We start from the raw sequence: 396 nt of genomic DNA on the forward strand, positions 1-396 counted from the left end.
TGAAAATTCTTGAAATTAAAAGGTGCGTGCTGACAGTGATCAGCACTTCCACTCGGAGGATTATATTGCCTATTGTGATACTCTCAAATATTATGCCAGGGCGAGTTGCTAACCTTTGTTATCTTTTATCCTTGTTAAACCTTGTTGATTTTCCAGATGAAGTTATGGAAGTCCGATAAGTTTGCTTTCGTTATCTCTTCCAGGCTAGTGAAAAAGCGTTTCCGAAGTCTGCAGTCTTGGACAGAGACACAGGAAGTTGTTGATGGATTCTACCTCTTCCCCATCTTGGCAACTCGTACATAATCCACTTGTTAGAACTCTCCACCCTTGGAGCATAGGCGGTCTTTCCCATATAAAACCAATAAATTATACAAAACGATATGAAAACAAAATTGT

This window comes from Teleopsis dalmanni, chromosome 1 (genome assembly GCF_002237135.1).
Source record: "Teleopsis dalmanni isolate 2A chromosome 1, ASM223713v2, whole genome shotgun sequence".
Classification (NCBI taxonomy): domain Eukaryota; kingdom Metazoa; phylum Arthropoda; class Insecta; order Diptera; family Diopsidae; genus Teleopsis; species Teleopsis dalmanni.